The sequence below is a fragment of the Dasypus novemcinctus genome, chromosome 19, assembly GCF_030445035.2.
Source record: "Dasypus novemcinctus isolate mDasNov1 chromosome 19, mDasNov1.1.hap2, whole genome shotgun sequence".
NCBI classification, from domain to species: Eukaryota; Metazoa; Chordata; class Mammalia; order Cingulata; family Dasypodidae; genus Dasypus; species Dasypus novemcinctus.
The window spans coordinates 4,270,724-4,294,892 of record NC_080691.1 but is presented as its reverse complement, the minus strand read 5'-3'; the positions used below and the strand labels follow the sequence as shown (position 1 = coordinate 4,294,892).

Below are 24,169 nucleotides of genomic sequence, written 5' to 3'. Positions count from 1 at the left end.
TCAATCACAATGCATGAGAATTTTATCAAGTCATCACACAGCCTAAAATGATGACTTAATGACATCACTGTCTTCCTCTTTAAAAACATGCTATCATCTCCAATGAACTCCTTATGTATAAATCCAGTCTGTATGCCTCATTCTGTAATTTAGAATTAAAGAATTAAACCTTTTGAGAACTTTCTTTTCCCTAGACTTCTCTGACCTCTCAGTCCCCTGAATGTATTCAAACTATTCTAGTTATTTCTTCCTTTTGTGCTCTGTATTGTACTCCTCAATCCATAACACCTTTTTAAATTAATTTTAATTGTATTTTTTAAAAATATGTAGATCATAAAAAAATGTTACATTAAAAAATATTAGACGATTCCATATACCCCACCCTTTTCTCTCCCATTTCTGTAACTGTCATGACATTCTCCCATATTTATTAAATTGCTTCAATTTATTGCACTCTCAGCCCTAAAATGACAATGAAGATCTCTATTTTCAAAGGCAGAGGCAGAGAAAATCAAATATAACTCAAGACATTACCCACACAAACCCAGAAATCTAAAAAAATCTATCCTCCTATAGAGATTACTCTCTGGTTAACTTAGATGTCAATCAAGATAAATATAATCAAGGTATGTTACTTTAACAAAATATTTCCCTTCCAATTGGATACATTTCATTTAGATTTTCTCCAGGTATCCAAGGATTAAAATAGAAATCACTGCTCAGAAATGTACAAATACATTTAAGGAAAGCTATTATTTCAGCACTGACCACCATAATCATTCTTCACATCCACGGTAACCCCATCAAACATCGCCCCATATAAGAATATGTTCTTTTGGTCTCTATTTTGTCATGTCTTCAGAGATCTTTTCACTGAACTCCAGCCTAAGATAGACTTTTCCTTTCCTATAGCCTCTATTAAAATTCTACTATTCTTTCAGGTCACTCATATAATTTCTCATTATACATTTATCTGTTTGTTCATTTGTCTCTCCTACTGGTCTAACTGCATAAAATTCTTCTCTGAATATTAATTTTAGGTGAATTTCCCTTTGAAAACTAATAAATAGGTCCAGAGATACTGTATCTCCACAATAACTTCCCCTAATCTCAGATGGTCTTTGCCCAACTGCCTACAGTCAAATTAAATAATATCTTCTGAATAAAAAGAAAATTATTTCTAAAATAAATTAGAATTCTCATATTTGGTGAAAGTTCTCTCCTTACCTTATCAGAACAAAAAAGAACTAAGAAGGTAAGTAAACTAAGTTTTAATGAGGCTGCTTTCACCAAATTCTGTAGTTCAGAGCTTCTATCTCTCTAGGAAAAATACCGTTTTGATGGTGAATCCTCTTTTTATGCAGTTGATAACTGCATCAGTCCTATAATTCAAAAGGCATACCTCAACTAACTCAGATGTTACTCAAGATAGTCTAATAAAGTCATGACTTGTGTCATTCACTATCAATAGTCTCAAAATCCATCTTCCTGCCTGGTTCATGATGTAGAATTTGAGAGAGGTTCAATTATTTGCATATAGAAAGGCCCAGGACTCAGGAATGATTTTGAGAAGGAAAAATGGTTTATTGATGGCCAGGTGGACTGAGGAGCTTCTTGTTTCAAACCTGAGGCCTGAACAAGAATTTTGAGCTCCTTTTATATAGAGGAAGGGCTAAATCATTCTTTGTTTCAGTGCTCAATAGGTTTGAATTAGCATATATATCTTCCACATCCTAGGCAAGCTTTTAGCATGGACTTCACACATTCTAGATAAGCTTTTAGCACATTTGGCTTGCATTGATAAACTGTTTCCTGGGACTGGAGTCATTGTCATGGTTACCAAGGGCAGGCTTCAGCCTCTTACCATCCAACCCCCACAAGTCAGGACAGACAGCTTAGGTTAAGGTTATCTCTGAAGAGAAAAAGAGCCTCCCACCCATAGCCCACAAAGCTTTGGCATAATTATTGTTGGAGCTATGAGGTGGATGGCTGTTTGTTGTTTCGATTAATTATTTTACTTATCAATTTTTAGTGTAGCATCCAGGACCTTATTTTTAGAAGTTTAGAAGTTTTCATTCTAGACAGCAGAATCCTGGTGCAGGGGCCCCCCCTGCAGTCATGCTGGGGCCACTGGTGCTCACGTGGATTTCAAGTTAGGCTCCAGATCCACCTATTAATTTTGTTTTACCCTTAAAGAATTTACACTTTTAATCTTAAAGGGGTGCTGAATGGAGATGATTTCTTTTCTGTAACAGCTTCCTGCTGGCCATGGGCTGTAGTCATTGCCTAACAAGATGTAAAACTCTTATTTTAACTGGAGGAAGTTGGATCTGGCATTCTGTATAAAGCTGGATGAAGTTTTCATATGGTTAATAAGATGTTCATTCTGAAAGAAACAAAATTAATTAAAATTTTGGAATATCTGTTTTTAAAAAAGGACATTGGATTACAGAGGTAGACAAGGTTAGGTGCTTATAAATATGGCACTCCTTTTTAAAAGCTGGTGGGAAAAGCTGGTGGGAATATATATATATTTTCCTCTAAGGTATTTTTAGAGAGAAATTGCAATAGATACTTAGCTTTCTTTTTTTTTTTTTGTCTCTCATGAGATGTGGGTTTTATTTTTTAACACAAATAATTTTTATTTGCACATAATTATAAAGCATACAATCCATCCAGAGTGTATGATTAGTGACTGCATTCATCACTTCAATCATTATTATAGCATTTTCATTATTCCAATTTAAAAAAAGCAGACCAAAAAAACTTACTTTCAATCTTTCTATACTTCCCCTGCCATACATAGCTGCTATCTGTTTCTGTCTCTCTAGTTTATTTGTATTTATATTATGTAAAAAGTCTTATATATGCAATATTACCCATATTCATATTTTACATGAGATTTCACTGTTATGCATTCCTGTGTTACATTTTTTAGCTTTCCTTCTAGTAATATACATGTCCTTAAACTTTCCCCTTTAACCATTGTCATACCCATCTATTAGCACTGCTAGTTACAAACACTATGAGATGCTTTCACCATTTCTATTCGTTTTCAGCAGAGGTTTTAAATTGCATGAAACAGACTTGCTGTGTGGTTGAGTGTGAATTACACTGTAGAAGAGGTCCTAAGATCCTTATACTATTTACTTTTTGAGAAATCAATATGTTTGACTTTTGTTGTGGTACCTATACATTCCAGAAGTTTCCTATTTATTTTACCTATGTTCATAGTTGCTTAAGAATGCCTTGTAAGTGCAGGTTTATATTACAATGAAACAGGAAAGTGAATTCTTTCCAGTGGTTATTTGGAATTGGGTTTCTAACCAGCTTTTTTTTGTTTTTTTGCCTTTGTTATAACTTTTATTTTTTTAATTTTTTTTATTTTTTCCCAAATTCTACTCAATTTATTTATTTTTTAAAAAAGATATTACATTAAAAATATATGAGGTCCCCATTCGCCCCCACCACTCCCCCCCCAACAACACTCTCCCCCATCATCATGTCACATCCATTGCACCTGGTGAGTACATCTCCGGGCATCGCTGCACACCATGTCCCGTGTTCCACACCATAGCCCACACTTTCCCACGTTCCATCCAGTGGGCCATGGGAGGACATACAACATCCAGCAATGGTCCCTGGGGCACCACCCAGGACAACACCAAGTCCCGAGAATGCCTCCACATCTCTTCTCTTCCTCCCCTTCCCCGCACCCAGCAGCCACCATGGTCACTTTTCCACATCAATGCCATATTTTCTTGATTATTAATCACAATAGTTCATGAATAGAATATCATTAAGTCCACTCTGATCCTTACTGTATTCCTCCTTCCTGTGGACTTTGGCTTGGTTGTGTCCATTCCACATCTATGTAAAGAGGGGGTCTAGATTCCACAAGGATATTGGATGCAATCCTCCTGCTTTCAGTTGTAGGCACTCTAGGCTCCATGGTGTGGCGGTTGACATTCTTCAACTCCATGTTAGCTGAGTGGAGTAAGTCCAATAAATCAGAGTGTAGGAGCTGTATTCTGTTGAGGTCAGGGCCTGGCTATCATATTGTCAGTCTAGAGATTCAAATCCCCTAGATATATCTTAAGCCCAAGCACCAACTACAATTCCAGTAAAGTAGCATGAAAGGCTTCTGAAAAGAGATCCCATCTGAGTCCAGCTCCATCATGCAGAAACACCAGCTCCAAAGAAGGGCCAACTGACATGGCAGTGAACCCAATCTGCCATGACCATAGAACCTGTGGGTCTCTTTAGCCCTCAAAAGGACCAATACCTGGGGTTGTATCTACTTTATCTGTCTCTGAGACTCTGCTCAGGTGTGCATAAGGGCAATCCTTCTGACAACCTCCAGACTCTTTTTTAGAGACTCATAGCCATATAAACTCATTTGTCCTTTCCATTTCCCCCTTAATTTAGGTCAAACAGCATTTTTAACTCCTGTTATTATATGTAGACAGGGATATTCTGCTGGTCTGCGTTGAACCTTTAACTGAAGTTCATTTTCTGATTATGTCATAAGCTGGTACTTGGTAGTGATCCCTCGGCGCCAGGGAGGCTCATCCCCGGGTGTCATGTCCCATGGTGGGGGGAAGGCAGTGCATTTACATGCTGAGTTTGGCTTCGACACTGGCCACATTTGAGTAATACAGAGGCTGTCAGGAGGGAACTCCTAGGCACAGTGCTGCCTTAGCTTTCTTTTGAAGATGCATTTCAGGCTGTTTAATAATCGGTACTCATGTTCTGTTAGATGCTCCTGGTGAACTGACACCTTTTGGACAGTTGGTTTCATTCAGGATTAGTGCACTAAGATGGAAATTTTCTTAGTTTTTAGCTGTGGGAGTGGATCAGAACTACAGAATAAAGTTGTTGTTTTTTTACATTTCAGTTTTAATTGTACAATTTCTGATAATTTTGACTGTTTAATAGGTGACCCATTATTAGCAAGCTAGCCTCATTTTTGTTACACAAGAGTACACTAGAATAGTAAGTTGGCTGAGCCTGGCTAAGGCCGTTGCCTTACTTTATAGACATGTTTATTAATTATTTAGAAAATAAAGTTACCAGGAATTTAACATGTCTAATATACTTTTGTACCTGATCCAGAATAGAAAAGATAACATAATTATTAGGCATATATTTAGTACAGGATAAAAGTACAGCACTTTAATATTAATTAATGTATTACTTAATGCATATGGATTCTGAGGTGCAATTAATAGTTTTAAATTTCAGGTTTGTAATACTTTACATGTTATCTTTCCATGAGAGCAGGCCATAATGCCAATTGTGTTTAAGTTTTACTTACAGTATCCTGGTATCATGGCTCCACTTAGCATGTTCTTCACACAGTGAGCAAGTCACAGCATCATTGATTTCTAGAGAGTTTCTAGTATTCTACCAGCCTGGTGCATAGTTCTCTCTGGCACTATGGAACTGTGACAGTTTGGAGGCAATATCCACTGTACACTTGACTGTACCGAGTCATCATTGGCTGCTGCAGGAGCTTGAAACTGCAATGTAGTTTCCATCAACTTCAGGAGCAGAACCAGAGGCTTATATAACAAATATTTCTAATTGAGGGGTCAGTGACCAGCTTAACCAATAGCACACATGGAAAGGCAAATTGTAATGTATTCAAGGCCTGGTTTAAATGCACAAAAGAATTTGACAATGTTAAAGTTTATTCCTTGTTTTTATATATATTTTAAATAATTTAATGCAACACATCATATATCAAATGACTGTTCACTTATACAATTTTACCATTAAGATAATAGTAGGTATTTTACTTTAGTAATAGAGGGAAAAAACTATTTTTCATTGTGAAAATGAAAACAGAAGATTTCCAATAGAATCAAGATCATTTTTTATTATTATTTGTTTAAATATGTACCTTGAGGTGGCCTTCAGACAGGTTTTATTATCACAAAGTTATTCTTTGCCACCAAAGCCAATCCAAGTTTTTAGTTAACAATGACTTCTAGAACTAGAACTATTTAAACAATTTCAGTTTGGAAGATGTCTTACAAACTCTTTATAATTGACTACAACCACACTGACTAGTTACCTTATGTTTAAATAAACATATTAAATTACAATTACTAAATAAAGAAATTTACTTTATTTAAGAGAGCATATCTACAATCTTTCTTCTTTAGTGTAATTTCATTAATGTGAACTTACACATTTTATTACTGTAAAGATTTTATACATAAAATGTTAGTTTATTTAATGGGTGTTTTATAAACTAAGGGAGATTACACCCAAGCTAAATAAAATTGAAACCATTATAGTTTATGCAAGAATGTTCTTTTTTTTTTTAAAGGAAACTGAAAACATCTTTTCTTTAAGTTATGAAAATGAATAATTTTTAAAAGCATGGGGGGAGGAGTGGGGGAGGGGGTAAGAGGTATATGGGAACCTCATTTTTTTATGTAATAATAAATAATAAATAAAGACAAAAAAGAAAAAAAGAAAAAAGAAATAGAAAAACAATAGTCTGAATAAAACTCTTGGAGTAACTTGGGAAAAAAATAAAATAAAATACATTGCACAATTACTTAATTTGTTAATCATAATCCAGGAAAGATCTCTCCATAGTTTTTATAGACTTTTCTTTATTTACTGAAATTTGTCAACAGAGCCACTAATTACCTTTATTTTATGGCTGACAAAAGGTTTAAACTGGGAAAATACAGGGCAAACTGATTTTTAATCTCCCAGCCTAGTAGATAGGTATAATCTGCCATACCTAGTCCTGCCCTCAAAGCTCTTGCAAGGAGGATGTCCTTTCCCAATAGTTCCTGTAATTAGATTTCTATAAGACTTTTTCATCCTGCTTAGTCTAAAATAGGGCTCCAAGAATATTTATTCACATATAACTGCATATTTAATTTTTAACAATTTGAATAGAGCTCTTTTAGGAATTTTCACTTGTTAATTTGATATTATCATTCTGATGTATGAAGACATACACTGAGCAAATGGGCAGACACAAATAGAGTTAGACACAGAAACACAACTCATTGATGTTACTGATAATTTGCATTATTTTATATACTGTTTAGCTTAATTTGGGTTCCAGAAATATATATTACTTACATAACTGCATATTTAACCTCAACAATTTGAACAAATAGACAAACATGAATAGTTTGACATGAAAACATAACTTTAGTTACTTAAAACTTGCATTTTTTACAAAATCAGTGTGAATGCAAAACATTTCATAGACTCCTGAAATTTTTCTTAATTTGCACTATGACTGTGCAGTTTTGCATAAGAATTTTTGTTTCTTTACTAATGGCTTGTAACTAAAATGTTCTCAATGCTTTAGCACCATTTTCTTTTGTTTCAGAACCTTATATTTTACCTTAAATTTAGCCAAATTTTGGATAAGCAACAAGATTAATTCTATGTATATTTACTGAGGTTATTTGAAGCCTCAGGGAGACAGACTGGTTTCTATCATGAATTGCCACTCTTAGGAACACTGACAGTTAAGGGAGGAGACTTCCTTTATTCCCCCCAGTCCTTGGAGATAATAAAACTCCAGGGCTCATTTAACCCTAAGGGCTAAGAATTCCACCAGGCAGCAATTTAGTTTACACTTGGATTCATGAGAGAAAGCAGGGTTACTAATACCAGGACAGAAGATAGGGATGTCCCAGCTCTTCTCCGGACTGTAGGGGCAGAAGCTATTATGAAATGACCATAGGCAAAGGCAAGGGGTGAGGTAAGGCTTAAAGTAACCATAAATGAAGGAAAGGTTAGTTTAGAATAGTTACAGGCTAAATTCACTCAGTTATAATTTCAGTTATAATTTTTCCACTGTTTTATAATATAAATGCATCTACAAATGATCTTAACTTTTAGTTACAGTTTTCTTTAAGTTTTCACCTTAAGGTGAATTGGATACTTTTATTAATTAAGCTACAAGAATTTTATTAGTAACAATTATGTGAAGTTCTGCATTTTCTTAGTAATGGAACAAATTCTCATCTGCAAATTATGCATTTAATTTACCAGCAAGAGAGTATTGGCATTTAAAGATTCATTTTAAACTACTTTTTAAACTTTTTTACCAAGAATTCTTGGGTGCCAGCAACTGACAAAAGACAAACATAGATTTTAAAGTGGCCTTTCATTCCTTTTTTTCCTTTTCCCTCTGTAGTCTTACAACCCTGAAATTCCCAGCCAGACCACTGAAAAGGCTATCAAATTATTAGAGGGCTATTATCTTAAGTAATAGCCTCCTTTCTTTAGACAAGTTTATAGTTCTAAAATATTTCAAAGTATTTCTACAGTCTTACAGAGAGAGAGATTTGGAAAAGCAAAGAACCTGGGGAGAATGCAAATGTATTTTGGCCTTGACACCCTAGGGAGGGAACTTTACTGCATTTATTTTGATCCTGCTTTTCATTATCTTCACCTCACCCCCTTCCAGGCAGTAGGGTGCACAGTGATTAAATAGGAATGTGGTTATGAATAGAAGGTGTGAACTCACAGGAAAGGGGCAAGCTGCTCCCCCTTTCCAGCTTTCTGCCAAAATGGGCAGACAGAACCTACCCAAATACAGCACCCTTCCCAGGGACCCAGCCACACTGACTGGGGAGGTCCTAACAAACCCAGGTGCATGGCATGGACACAGACAACCTTCAAGCCCTGGCAAAGGGGTAGACCAGAGATGAGGGAGCAGAGCATGAACAAACATCCAGACTCCTCAGTTTTGCCCCATAATCAACTTGCCAATAGCAAGGTAGGGTTCCAGCTCAATTAAATTCCACCACCTTACATAACCACACAACTCCAATACCAGCTTTGAGCTGACACAAACAGAAGCACAAAGGTACTAATCTGACCCACAAGTACTATATATATGTTTTTTCCAGCATGGCTGCCCCCACAGCCATCACAAACCTTAGAGAGAACACGTAACATTAACATCTGGTATAAAGCAAATTCATTTGCAATTCAGCAGCATGACAAAAGATTCCAGCTAGACTTTTTTCACTGTTTAACTTTACACCCAGATCAAGCTTCACTAGAAAAGCTGATTCATTTTCCTGTAACCAAGTTTTTAAAAAAATCCAGATTAATTTCCAGGATGTTAGGTCTTGAACCTATAAACAACCCTTCCTATTAAAATCAAGCCTCCACTCCTTTGGTGGATATAAGGCCAGTACCAGATTCTAACATGCAGTTAGACAAACCCAAAACACCAGGCCTTTTCCCAGTTTTTTTCCTTTATCCAGACTTAGAGAGAATGGCTTCCCTCCAATTTTCTGGGGCTACTAGGGTTTTCTTGGGAGGTGATCAGCCTCCCTCCCTAGCAATTAAAGCTATGGTTCTCCAGACTGTGCTCTCCCAGGGAATCTTACCTTCTTCCATGTTCAGAGTTCTTTTTCATTCCCAGAATCTTTCTCTTCAGACCTTCCATTGCCCTCGATTTTTGCTGGGAAGATTCTGGTGGAGCCAACATCTTTTCTGGATTAAATTTAATCCAGGGGTGACCAGATTTGGGGTTCACCTGAGTCCCCCCATCATCCTCATGGATTTGGAAGGGGCAGCAAAATGCTACCATCTCTGGCCTTTGTTGGCAATCCCAGACTAGCCCCCCAAAATGTTGTAGAATTTGAGAGAGATTCAATTCTTTGCATATAGAAAGGCCAGGACTCAGGAATGATTTTGAGAAGGAAAGATGGTTTACTGATGGCCAGCCAGACTCGGGAGCTTTTTGTTTCAAACCCGAACCCCGAACAAGAATTTTGAGTTCCTTTTATACAGAGAAAGGGCTAAATCATTCTTTGTTTCAGTGCTTAATAGGTTTGAAATAGCATATATATCTTCCACATCCTAGGCAAGCTTTTAGCATGGACTTCATACATTCTAGAAAAGCTTTTTAGCACATTTGGCATGCATTGATAAACTGTTTCCTGGGACTGGAGTCATTGTCATGGTTACCAAGGGCAGGCTGCAGCCTCTTACCATCCAACCCCCACAAGTGAGGACAGACAGCTTAGGTTAAGGTTATCTCTGAAGAGACAAAGAGCCTCCCACCCATAGCCCACATCAATGAGGTTTCACAATTTTATGTACTTTGGTTGTCCAAAGTAAGTACAGTAGAGCATCCATAGCAAGAAGATTGCTACTAATTTGTAGGTCTAAAAAGGACTTGTAATCTACCACCATTTTCTCAGTCATTCATGTGATTATAAAAATAGAAAAATTCATGTTAAAAAATATATTCAAGGAAAAATATTTTGATATTTCTTGAGTGTATATATTTTACTACCAAGAAAAGGAGAGACCATCCAGTACAGGTCTTGTTATATCCAATATTGCTTCAAACTTCAAAATATTTGGTGTTCCCAAAATAAGTGATTAAATTTCAGTGCTGATTTTCCTATGAATAAGGTGGACTTCAAAGAATTTTTATATTTATAACTACAAAATTATTCAGACACATAATGACATATAGAAGAATAAATTATTTCTGTAGGGAAATCAAACAATGTATTTCCATTTTATGTTTGGTATTTACGTGCAAATAAATATTTTGTCATTTTCTTTTATAATTCACTCCTCTGAAATAAAAAAAATTACACTTTAGTTTTTTGGTTACATATATTTTAGGTAATCAATTTCTCCCTTTTCATAATTTTCTACTGTAGTCCTATGTGTTTTCAGCCTAATTTCTGTAGCATTAGTAAAATAAAATCTATGGGTAGCCTACCATGCACCTTAGTATAGAAATAAAGCTTTTGTAGGAAAGCAAATAGTCCTGCTTATGTGCTTTATTTGAAATTAAGCAGACCTTTTATTTCTTCTTTGTAAATAAAAATACATGATGTAAGCATGGAATGCTTCAATCATACTTTTATCCTTATCACCATGAGTCTTAGAGTCACCAGGCATGATATTCATCTTGATGTCAATGATAGCAGAACAATAGAGAAACTCCTGAGTCTCTTCCCAGAGATCTCAACTCAATAATTAAATTTCTTTGTTCAAAATCTATATAAAAGTTGTATGAAAATTCCTCACTAGGGAGGAATATTTGAGATTGATTAGATCTGCAATCCACCTTCTGATAAAACCACTTTTCCTTTCTAGCCTACTGTGTCTTCATATTCTGCTGTGCCATGTGATGATCTGTGGACCATTCTGGTCACCTTCAATTGACAACCAAGATGGACTAGTGTCCTCATGATAAGCACACTGCTTGATTATCCCCAAGGATTAGATTTTCATGAACTCTCACTCTGTAGCTGCCAGAGTATTTTATTCTGAGACAGGAATGAGTTTCTTGCCCTGGGTATCTAGGACCCCTAAGGGAGGCAGGGCATGAAGGGAAACATGTTCTTTTCTCTGTGTATTGTGTGTGAGGTTGTACTGTCCTTTTCAGCAACACAATAGCTCTGGCTGAAGTTGTAAATGGAAATTTGTCATGCCTGGTTTTGTGGAGATGTTACTTATACAGGAGGTGTTACTAACATTGATTGTCTAGGTTTCTTGGAACTTGTTTAGCCAAACTATGGAAAGGAGAAATAACCAGAATTCTGAGGGAAAAGTAGAGCAACCTAGTAGGCTGCATTATTAAACAATAAGAACAATTTGTGTATGAACTAATGACAAAAAAGAGAATGATCTGTTTTTGTAAGTAAATCTGGCCTCAATGTGTATTAGAAGATGAAGAGAAATGACCAGGACAAGCGTCCTTAGAGCAAAATACTGTTCTGCAATTGGATCTATTCTGAAGAAGGTAAGTAAATGTGATGAGATTCCTTATATTCAATATTTTATGGAGTTAGTCCAAAATAAAAATCTTGAGATAGTTTGTTTCAGACATGGTACATTGCCAAGTTAGTCAGGACCTGTATCCCCAGCACTTGAAAGTAAAAAATGAAAAGGGTTCACCACACCAACCAGGAAAGGAATTAGTTAACTACCTCTAAACCAAAGCAGGAATTAAATAGCTGTAAGGATGACTGAATAAAAGTTAGAAAAACCCTCTCTGATTCTATCTGTACTGATGAGGTTTTATTTCTGATTATGTTTCAGATACCACTGTTTCTAATACATTGATACTTGAGACTGTCAGAAATCCAGTATCATCTACACTGCCATATAAGAGGGATAGAAATGAGCCTGAATTACCATTAGATTCCCCAGAAATTACCTCCCTACCTTACACCCAGAGGAATGAGACTTTTTGTCAGGGTGCCTCTACCTTGAAAGAGCAAAGTCAGGGCCAATTCCCTTTTTGATGATTACCTGCAGGATCAGATGAATAAGGACAACCAAGGTGCTATCTATATACCCATATTCAATTTTCAATAACTGACCTATATAATTGGAAAGATTGAGGCCTACCTATAGAGAGGACACCAGAAGGGTAGAAAATCTTTTAAAATCTATATTTGGAACCATCACAACAAATTGGGCAGACATCCAGCCATTAACAAATGTAATTGTAACCTCAGATGAAAGTAAATTTTACTAGAAAAGGATGAAGATCATGCTGAATTTTAGGCAGTAGTAACACTCACAATGCTTCTTATGTCCTGGGGAGTCAGACAGTTCAAATAACTGATCCAAACTGGAATCTGAACAAACAAGGAGACTGAAATAAACTGGATAATTACAAATCTTGTGTAATTGTTGGGCTCAGGAATATGGCACCCAATCAGAAACTGAAGGAAAAATATCAATATTCAGGATGGACAATGAACCACAAAGTGCATAAATCCTAACAAAACTACTGTGATACACCTACTATTCAGATTGTCAAAGGCCAAACATAAAGAGAGGATTTTGAGAGCAGCAGAGAAAAGAAATGTATTACTTATGAAGGAGTCTAATAAAGCAAAGTGCTTTTCTGTCTTCAGAAACCATGGAGGTAAGAAGGTACAAAATGTTTAAAGTTCAAAAAGAAAAAAAAAGCTGCCAGCCAAGAATTCATTATGTGGAACACTATCCTTCAGAAATGAAGGTGAGTTTAAAGTTTTTACAATCAAAAACTTAGAGAGTATGTTACCAAGAGACCAAATCTATAAGAGATATCAAAGAATGCATTACAACCTGAAAGGAAAAGACAAGGAAGAGAGCCTTGGACAAGAATGTGGAAATGAAGAACATAAGTAAGAGAAATCAAAAAGGTTAAAAGACAGACAATAATAAGATATTACAACAGAAAGCAAAAGGATAAAATGTACAAAATAAGTAATGCTTTTATAGTAGTAAGATTGAATTTTAATGGATTGAACTCCCCAATTAAAAGAGATAGACTGGTAGGGTGAGGTATGGTAGTCTTGGATGATGTTATATATGTTTGTTTTATAAGTTCACAGCTATTACTATATACTTATTGTTTATTTATGTTTATGTATGAGTGATATACTTCAATAAACCTTTTTTAAAAACTGTAAAAAAAAGAAAGAAACATCCCCATAAGATCACTCATATATTGGTGGTGGGAATGTCAAATAGGATGGCTGCTCTGGAAAATAGTTTGGCAAGTTCTCTTTAAAAACCCTAAATTTGCAGCTATCATACATCCCAGCAATCACACTCTTGGGGAATTTATCCCAGAAAAACTAAAACATATATTCACATAAAAACCTGTAAACATGTTGATTGTAGCTTTATTTGTATTAACCAAAAACTGTAAACAACCTAGATATCCTTTAAAAGTGTAATGGTTAAACAAAATATACTTGTGTTATATACTTCCATTCTATAGAATACAACACAATAATAAAATAGAACAAACTATTGATACATGCAATAACTTAGAAGAATCTCCATGGAATTATGCTGAAACAAAAAAATGCTATTCCAAAATATCATACTGTAAGATTCCATTCATATAATATGCTTGAATTTACAGCACATGGAACTTCCCATTTTAAAAATAAAAGATATAAAGAACTAATACGATTATTAAGGAAAAAATAAAAAACCCAGAATAAAAATGGGTAAGTTCTGAATAAACATTTTATCATCCTCAAAATAAAATGAAATGAAAATAAACATAATCACATGAAAGTGTTCTTAATGTTTCATTTCAGTAATACAAAATGCAAAACAGTATGATTATCTCATATCTGACAAATTTGGAAATATAAGTTTTTCAAAAACAAATGTTTGTGGGAATATGGAATACATGAAACTCTCTTTCTGAGATTGTATACTGCTGCATCCATTTTGTAATGATTTGGCATTAACATGAAAATAAAGTTGTGCATATTCTATAACCTGGCAAAAAAAATAGAGTGATAGAATTGATTTTTAAAATAAGCCATTCTTGCTTTCTACAGAAGACTCATCTTAGATACCAGGACACAATCAGGCTGAATATGAAAGGTTGGCATAAGATATTCAATGCTAATATCAATAAAAAAGAGAAGGTGTAGTGATACTAATGTCAGACAAAATAAATTTTAATTGGAAAATTGTTATAAGAGATGTAATATGGTATAATATATTAATAAAAGGAACAATTCACCAAGAAAAATCACAATAATAAATGTTTATCCACCTACCATAGATGCCCAAAATACACGAGACATACACTAGCAAAATTGAAGGGGGAAGTAAATGCCTTTATAATAATTCTTAGACTTCAACACTGGAAGTCAGTGTTAGATGAAACATCTGAAAAGGGGATAATAAAGGAAACTGAAAGCTTGCCTAATATGATAAATGAACTAGGTCTAATAGATATTTATAGAACATTACACTGCAAAACAGGATATATACTCTACTCAAGCACTCATGGATCTTTCTCAAAAATAGATGATATATTGGGTCATAAGTCATATCTCCATAAATTTCAAAACATTGAAGTTATACAAAGCACTTTCTCTGATCATAGTGGAAAAATGTTGGAAATGAATGAGGTATTAAAAAGGAAAATTCACAGATACATGCATAGTAAACAATGTACTCTTAAATAATCAACAGTTTAGAGAAGAAATTGAAAGAGAAATCAGTAAATACTTCAAGACAAATGAAAATGAGAGCACAACATATCAAAACTTAGGGGTTCCTGAAAAGGGAATGGTAGGAGAGAAATTTATAGGTTTCAATGCTCACTTAAAAAAAGAAGAAAGCTAAAATAAAAGAACTAACTGCACACCTGGAGGAATGAGAAAAAGAATAGGAAATCAATCCCAAAACAAGGAAAGAAATAACAAAAACAAGCAGAAATAAATGAAATGGGGAATTAAAAACAATAGAGAAAATCAACAGAACCACAAGTTGTTTCTTGGAAAAGAACAACAAAAGCAATAAGCTCTTAGCTAGATTAACAAATAAAAAAATAAATAAAATCAGAAATGAGAAGCGTGACATTATCCTTGACCCAGCAGAAATAAAAGAGATTATAAGAGGATACTATAAATATGAAAATCTGTATGCCAACCAACCAAACAACATTGAAGAAATGGGCAAATTTCTAAAAGACATGAACAAGCCACAATGAATCTAAAGGAAATAGAAAGTGGCCACAGTAGCTGCTGAGGGGAGGGAGAGGGAAGAAGAAATATGATGTGGGGGCATTTTCAGGACTTGGAGTTGTCCTGGATGGTACTGCAGGGACAGATGTTGGACATTGTATGTCCTACTATGCCCAATGGGTGGACTGGGGGAGAGTGTAAACAATTTACATATGGTGCAGCAATGCAGCAATACCATGTGGTGCAGCAGTGCTCCAAAATGTATTCACCAAATGCAATGAATGTGCCTTGATGATGATGAAAATAAATAAATAAAATAGAAGACCTCAAGAAACCAAACAACAACAAAAAAAAGAAATTGAAACAGTCTTCAAAATTATTCCCAAAATGACAGTGTTTGAAAGGGAAGGTCTAAGGACATTTATATTACTAGAAGGAAAGCTAAAAAATGTAACATGGGACTGTATAACATTGTGAAACCTCATGTAAAATATGAATATGGGTGGCATTGCATATGTAAGACTGTTTTTACAAAATATAAATATAAATAAACTGGAGAGAAGGAAACAATTGCAGCTATGTATGTCGGGGGAAGCACAGACAGATTGAGAGGTGATGAGTTTTGTTGACTTGGTTGGTTTTTGTTATTTTACTTGTATTATTATCATCAAAATAATGAAAATGCTCTGGAAGTGATTGGCATGGTGAATGCACAAAAGAATTCCATTGATTGTACATTTTGGATAGACTATTTTATAAATATGAATCAATAAAGTTGATTTGTTAAAAAAAAATCCCCAAAATGAAAAGTCCAAAAAAAAGATGGCTTCACAGGTGAATTCTACCAATCATTTAAAGATGATCTAATACAAATATTGCTTAAATGCTTCCAAAATATTAAATAGGAAGTAATGCTCCCCAAATCACTCTATGAAGCTAACATGGCCCTAATACCAAGGCTAGGTAAAGGTATTATGAAAAAAGAAAATTACAGCCCATGTTCTTTAATGAAAATAGATGCAAAAATCCTAAAAAAATTTGCTCACAAAATCCAAAAACACCTGTAAAATATGATATATCACGATCAAGAGGGCTTTATACCAGGTATGTGAGGTGATTCAACATAAGAAAATCAATCAGTGTAATACACTACAATTGTGGCATTGGTGTGGAGAAAGTGGCCATGGTAGCTGCTGGGGGTAGGGAGTGGGTGGAAGAGATGAGATGTGGGGGCATTTTTGGGACTTAGAGTTGTCCTGGGTGGTGCTGCAGGGACAGTTACTGGACACTGTATGTCGTCCCATGGCCCACTGGGTGGACTGTGGGAGAGTGTGGGCTATGATGTGAACCACTGACCATGAGGTGCCACTGTGCTCAGAGATGTATTCACCAAATGCAATGAATGTCTCATGATGATGGAGGAGATAGGCAATGAATGTCTCATGATGATGGAGGAGATTGTTGTTATGGGGGGAGGAGTGGGGTAAGGGGGTGGGGGTATATGGGGACCTCATATTTTTTTAATGTAATATTAAAAAAATAAAGACAAAAAATAAAGTTAAAAAGAATTAATGCATTATCTTCTTATTTGTTGCAGAAAAGGCATTTGACAAAATAGAGCACCTTTCCTTGATAAAAAATTTCAAAAGTTAGAAATAGGAAATTTTTCAACATGATAAAGTGCATATATGAAAAACCCATGGATAACATGGTATTCAATGATGAAAGACTGAAAGCTTTTCCACAAGAATGCCCATTCTCCCCACTGTTGTTCAATATGGGGCTAGAAGTCCTTGCTAGAGCAATCAGGCAAGAAAAAGAAGTAAATAGAATCCAAATATGAAATAAGAAGTAAAATTTATTTGCAGTTGGTATGATCCTATCATAAGAAAATCCAAAAAAATCCACATCAAAACTATTAGAACTTATAGACAATTTCAGCAAAGGGGCAGGATACAAGATCTATATGCAAAAATCAATAGCTTTCTATGTACTATTAATGAGTAATCTGAGGAGGAAGCCAGAAAAAAATTTTGATTTACAATATTGATTAAAGAATCAAATATTTAGGAATAAATTTAACCAAGGACATAAAGGACCTGTATTTAGAAAACTATAAAAACATTGCTAAGAGAAACCATGGATGCTCTAACTAAAGGGATATTCTGTGCTCATGGTTTGAAAGACTAAATATCATTAAAATGTCAATTTGATCTGAACTGATCTACAGATTCAATGCAATCCTAATGAATTTTTCAGTATCTTTCTTTGTAGAATTGGAGAAGCCAATTATCAAATTTAGGTACAAATGTAAAGCCCCCAAATAGCAAAAAATATCTTAAAAATAAAAAAAGAATGAAGTTAGGGACTCCCACTTCCAAACTTTAAAGCATATTATCTAATTTTCAGTGGTAGAAATGTCATGGTACTTGCAGAAAGACAGACTGACCAATGGAATCAAATCAAGAGTACATAAATAGATCCACACATCTATAGTCAAGTGATTTTTGACAAGAGTGTTGAACAGACTCAAATAGGTCATACTTGCCTATTCATTAAATTGTACTGGGAAACTGAATATCCATATCTAAAAAAGAGAACCCTTATATCATACCTTATACAAACATTAGTACAAAATGGATCAAGGACCTAACTATATTTAAAAAAGAACTATAAACCTCCTAGAAGAAAATGTAGGGAAACACCTTTAAATTTTTTGACTAATGATGGTTTCTTGGAATTACACCAAGAGCACAAGCAACAAAGGAAAAACTAGACAAATGGAACTGCCTCAAAATTAAATGCTTCTGTTCTTCAAAAGACTTTGTCAAGAAAGTAAAAAGGCATCCTACTCAATGATAAAAAATCTTGTGAAATGCTATCCTGATGAGGGATTTATCTCCATGCTAAATAAAGAGATCACACAATTTATCAACAAATTGACAAGGAAACCCATTTTAAAAATGGGTAAAATCATTGAACAAAAATTCCTCCAAAGTGGAAATACAAATCACCAAAATACATGAAATGATGTTCAACATCACTAGCTACTAGGGGAATGCACATAAAACTCATCACCCAATGTTTAGTATGGCTATAATTTAAATAACAGAAGAGTGGTGGGGTGGGGGCCCAAACTTGCAGCAGTGGCTCCCCTTCATCAACCTTCCTTACCTTCCCCTTTTTCCCCCTCCCCTTTGCCACTGGGCTCTGCCTGGACCACATGCTACTCTAACTGCATGCTGCCTGTGACTGAGCAAATCCACCTCCAGCTTGGGCTGGTAACTCACTCCTCCCCCTCAAGCCCAATGGCCAGCTGGACTACACCACCACCACCCATTGTGCACAAGCCCCACATGGATGTGCCACCATGCCCCAGCCAACAGCCCTGCACAACCCTCTGTGCAATGTGAGATAGGGCCTCTGTCCCTGGGGGACCAGAAGGGAGCCACATGCCCTGCCCTCCCTTGGGTCACTGCCCAACCCAGCAGAAGGAGCAACAGCAGTAGGGCTAAGGACCCTGAACCACTGCCGCAGGGCAATTCTGACTCATTGCATCTTGAAGAGCATCCGTAGAAGAGGAAGAAGATGGGTTTGAAAACATTTATTCATAGCTCCTCTTCCCACAGCCAGGAAATGCTTGGAAAGCTAAATATGCTGCAAAATGATGGACATTTTAGTAATATCACTATATGTGTCCTGGACAAAATCTTTTGGGCACATAAGGTGCTTCTAGTGGCTTGCAGTTATTTCTTTTGCACCAAGCTTGTGGGGCTAGCTGTGGGTGAGAACAAGAATGTGTTGGATTTACATTATGTTACAGTGATTGACTTTCTACCCCTTTTAGAATATGCTTACACAGACACTCTGTCAATTAACAGAGAAAATATTATTGATGTTCTAGCTGTTGCCACGTACATGCAAATATTTAAAATTGCCAACCCCTGATCAGAATTCATGAAATCAAGTATTTTATGGAATACACCCAATAGCCAACCAGAAAAGGGTCTAGATGCTGGACAAGAAAAAATTCCAATGGAAATTCTACTTCTTGAGATGGAAGCATTTTTCCTTTGATTCAGAGTGCAGTGTGGTAGAAAGAAACATTCCTGTTTGCCAAGAGTCCCAGAGAAATTGTAAAAGCTACATAGTTATGTCTCCTTAAAGTCCTAGAAAGTGTAGCAAACATGTTCTCCCCAGGTATTGAATTCCTTAGCTTCCTACTCAGAAGGTATAAATCAACTAGCTTATTCTTCTTTAGCTTTTCCCTGGACTTTTCCTTTTGAAGTTGGTCAAATGATACAGTCTGAAAAGGTTAAGATGCAGAAAACACCCAAACTTTATAATTTCCTGACCCATCTGATCCATGCAGAAGATCAGCTGATTATGTGACTTATAAGAGCACAATAACTAGTTTGCCTCTGGGTACTGAAGAAGATGTCTGTGTCAACGTCAGAAGGTTAAGTGATGAGGAGGTTCATGAGGAAGTGCCCCAGCCTGTCAGTGCATCTCATTTTTTATTGAGAGATCAGCAGACAATATTAGGAAGTGAGCAAGATCAAGAGGACCTTCTCATTAGTCCACAGTCTTCCTCTATAGATGTAATGTTTTCTATGTTTTTTATGATACAATAAAACCAATTCAGCAAATGTTTTTAAGTGTCTATTAGATACTATGAAATGTAAAGAAGGGTTAAATATGATAACTGGATTTTTTTAAAAATGCTAATAGCATTATAATTGTTTTTCCATTTCCACGGTGGGAAAGAAAATAGAGTTGAACAGCAGCTGATGGGCCAAAAGCATAAGGTATGAATTGTGAATTATTTTCAATGCAAAAGAACAAAGAACACCAGTTTTTTTTTTTTAAAAAAAAAAGAACAGAAAACTACAAATTCCACAGAGGATGTGGAGAAATAGGAACATTCCTTCACTGTTGATGGGATTACAAAATGGTTCAATCTATGTGGAAGATGATCTGGTAGTTCATCAGGAAACAAAATATAGAAATGTCATATGATCCAGCAATCCCACTACTAGGAATATATTCAGAAGAACTGAAAACAATGACTTGAACAGATATTTGCACACTGATATTCATATGGCATTGTTCACCACTGCTAAAAGAGGGAAATAACCTAAGTGTCCTCCAACTGATGAATGGATAAACAAGATATGGTGTATTCATATGATGGAATATCATTCAGCTCTAAGAAAAAATCAACTGGGAAAGCACATGAAAACATGGAGTAACCTTGAAGATATTATACTGAAAGGAACAGGGCAGACTCAAAGGGAGGAATATTGCATGGTCTCACTGATATGAACTAAATACAATGTGTAGACTTATGGAGTTGGACAATGAAGTGAAGGTTGTTGTCAGAGATGGAATGGGATAAGAAGGGAGAGAAGATACTGGATGTATGTAGTATGTTTAATAAGGTCAATGTAAATATGTATTGGTTGGAAATGATAGTAACATATTATAACGAATGTAACAAACACTTTTGGCTTATGGATGTGACTGTGGCTGAAATGAGTTGTCTAAGAAAATTAACGTTAGCTGGAGAATAGATGGAGGAAAATGTTGGGAATGTATAGCAATGATTTTGGAAGTAGATGAGGATTGTACTTAATAATATAAGTATGGGAATGTTCTACTTCGGGGTGTTAAGAATATGGTGGTACATGGGAAAAATATAACTATTTTATGGACGATTGTTAATATTTTAATGTTTTTGTAGCAAAAGCAAAGTTGGTACTATATTAATTCTAAAGGTAAAAAAGAATATGGGGTTAGATTTTGTGAGATATGTATATTACTAAGCCTTTTTTCTCTTCTTTTTTTATTAATAAGGAGACCTGTTCTATGTCATTTAATGAATCTGTGTCCACCTTTGTATTTTGCTGAATACCTTTACAGAAAGAATCACAAATGCTTTTTGTTTTTGAATGGGAGGATCCCAATACTGGCCCAAAACAATATTGTTGAACTGTTTTGCCACAAGTATTCAAAAATGACCCAACTCTTTTTGGGCAACACTGTCTAAGAACTTACAAAGAATATGCCTCCAAGAAAAACATTTCCTTCAGAGTGCTGATGATATACTCATAGCTAGCAAATCCCATGAAGCGCCATATCAAAACACAATAATAATGCTAAAAAGGCTAGCAGAGAAAGAATATAAAGTACTTGGAAAGATAGCTCAAATATTTTGCCACTTTTGATCATTGGATGAAATAAACTTCAGAATGAAGAAATGTGGCTTTAAATGCAGTGATCAGATGTTTCTTTGGTTACAGCTCAATGTTACAGCTTGAGTTCACAGTGTTGCAGCTTGACTGTTAGCCTGGTTGGGGTGCATATGGAAGTGCTCTCAGTGTTACAGCCCAAGCCTGGTCAAAGTGATGATGGAAGTGCACCCAGGGCAAAGATGGAAGTATGCCCAGGGCTTTGGGGCTGTGTTAGATACAGGTTCACTGTGCAGCCACCCTGGGCATGGAGCCTTAAGTTTCAATACTCTGGTTAGTTATTGAGTTCCGCATGGGAGCATTGGCTGGGGTTTGGAAGCTAGATTAGCATTTTATGTTAAGAGGCATAACATTGGGTGATTACTAATTAGGTGAATGGTTTTAATATAGCCCATGCATAAATTCAAAATTGTCTTATTCTGTACTCAAGTGTGCCTCATCTCTAGAAATCCAAATAAGTAATATAGGGCCGCAAGCTCTGAATGTTCAGAAAGGATGTTAAGACTGAATGTGTATTCAAAGTTGCATCCAGACAGAACATGGGGGAGACTTTAATTCAACCTCACCTGAAATGTGGGGGGTATGCCAATTCAAGCTCACCTGAAATGTGGCAGGGTACTTTAATTCAAAACCTATTGTTACTCAAACACTTAACTAACAAGGAAAGTCATTTTCTTTCATAAAAGCACCATTTAACTTCCCACCCTTATATCTTTTCTGTATAAAAGGGAACCCAAAATTCTATTTGGGGCTTAGTTTTTATTAGGACAGGAGTCCAGCAAGTCTGGCTGGTCAAAATAAATCAACTTCCTTTTCAGAGTTCTCATGTCCTGGCCTTCAATACCACAAACACCCAACTTCTATAGTGTTGTAGAAGTTGAGAGAGGTTCAATTATTTGCATATAGAAAGACCAGTACTCAGGAATGATTTTGAGAGGGAAAAATGGTTTATTGATGGCCAGCCAGACTCAGGAGCTTTCTGTTTCAAACCCGAGCCCTGAACAAGAATTTTGAGTTACTATTATACAGAGAGGAAGGGTCAAATTGTCTAAATTCAATAGGCTTGAATTAGCATATATCATCCACATCCTAGGTAAGCTTTTAGCATAGACCTTACACATTCTAGATAAGCTTTTAGCACATTTGGTTTGCATTTTCCCTGAATATTTAAAGTTTATAGAGTTTGCATTGCTAAACTGTTTCCTGGCACTGGAGTCATTGCCATGGTCACCAAGGGCAGGACTGTAGCCTCTGACTGTCCCACACCCACAAGTCACAGACAGCTTAGGTCATCTACAAAGAGATGAAGAGCCTCCCACCCATAGCCCACATCAATATCAGTAGGTGAAGACCCACATAATGAGAGGGAAGTGTTGGACTGCCATCCTGGGAAGTCATGCTATGATCTCAAATAGAGGGACAGGAGTCTCTGGAGAGCATAGGCAATGCCTATAGGGGAAGACAGACCAGCATGTCAAACACTAAATATTGTTGCAAATAACTATGAATCTTGTTCCTCAAGAGAAGTTTGATTGTACCATGGGTCCTGAGGGGAGGAAGAGGGAGTAATAGAAGAGATGAATATGGGACATTTGGGGGTGATGGAATTTTACTACATGATCTTGCAGTGATGGATACAGGTCACATTAAATTTCATCAAAATTTATAAAAAGGGCATGGTCCAAAATTAAACCATAATGTAAATCATTGACCATGGTTAGTAACAATATTTCAATATTTGTACATCAATTGTAACAAATGTATGATCCACAGGAAAAATATTATTAATAGGGGAAAGGAGTGAAGATATGTTTATGGGAAACCCCTAAATATGTACATGACTTTTCTGTAACATAAAACTTCTTTGATGACAATGTGGAAAAAATAACACTGGGAGTATAAATGGTGGAAAACGTCACTGTACATACAAGACAACAGACCTTACAGTGATGAAAGACAATGTCAAAAATGTTTAAATATTGCTTCATTTTTTTTATTATTCCATATGTTTTATTACTTATATTTAATTTATTTAAAAAATTATCATTAATTCTGTATTAGTCAGCCAAAAGTGTGCTGATGCAAAATACCAGAAGCATGTTGGCTATTATAAAGGTATTTATTTGGGGTAGGAGCTTACAGATACCAGGTAGCATAGGTTATTTTGCTCACCAAAGTCTACTTCCACATGTTGGAGCAAGACAGCTACCAACATCTGCCAAGGTTCAGGCTTCCTAGATTCCTGTCTTCCCAGGTCTTGCTTTTCTCTGGGCTCAGGTTCCTCTCTTCCAAGGACTTCCTTCTTCCTTGGTTCAGAGTTCCTCTCTCCCTGTGGCTTGCTTCTCTTTCCTCTGTGTGCTTACTTTCTGAGGGTTCAGCTTAAGACTTCAGCATCAAACTCCAACCTCAAAACTCTAACATTAAATACCCTCCAACTCTGTCCTT

At 35.8% G+C, this 24,169-nt stretch overlaps 1 long non-coding RNA gene and 1 pseudogene across 1 annotated transcript in view; one reads left to right on the top strand and one right to left on the bottom strand.

Annotated features, from left to right (window-relative positions):
* Nucleotides 1-24,169, bottom strand: part of LOC139436965 (uncharacterized) — a 163,828-nt gene that overhangs the window by 120,849 nt on the left and 18,810 nt on the right. The gene's annotated exons all lie outside the window — the stretch shown is intronic.
* LOC131274681 (zinc finger and BTB domain-containing protein 44-like) lies at nucleotides 19,062-20,107 on the top strand (annotated as a pseudogene).